Raw genomic sequence first — 494 nt, 5'->3', positions numbered from 1 at the left:
TTTCATCTAGTTACTGTGGCAATGACAGGTCATGCAGAGGAAATGGGTTCAACTACCGTAACACACAGCAGTTTGAATCGCGTTGTCTTAATGCAGTAAAAGAGAGCAGGAGCGAGAACATGGGATTGTATCGATATGATCAGATGGTTGGTTGCTTGCCTGATGGTTCGTTGCACGGATACGGTTCTTCGTTAGGGTAATCACGGTACTCCTCGGGGACAGATCCTGTCGCAAAGGACATCGATACACAAACATCACCAAACAATATGCAACAATATGATGCATGCATGAAACATGGCAATATGAGTGTGTTGGGCTAATGCAACTAAAACCAGAAGGGTTTGAACAAATTTGAATCAAGGATTCAAATTTCAAATTCAAATATGGCCTTTTAAAGTGCCTTTTCTTGTTCTGATTAAAACATCAACTTAACTTGTTTGATCATGCATGGAAATGGTACAGATGGATAGATTGGATTTTTCTGATCATTTTTC

Source organism: Triticum aestivum, chromosome 1B (assembly GCF_018294505.1).
Source record: "Triticum aestivum cultivar Chinese Spring chromosome 1B, IWGSC CS RefSeq v2.1, whole genome shotgun sequence".
NCBI lineage: Eukaryota > Viridiplantae > Streptophyta > Magnoliopsida > Poales > Poaceae > Triticum > Triticum aestivum.
The sequence above is the reverse complement of the archived record's forward strand: the minus strand, read 5'-3'. Positions refer to the sequence as shown.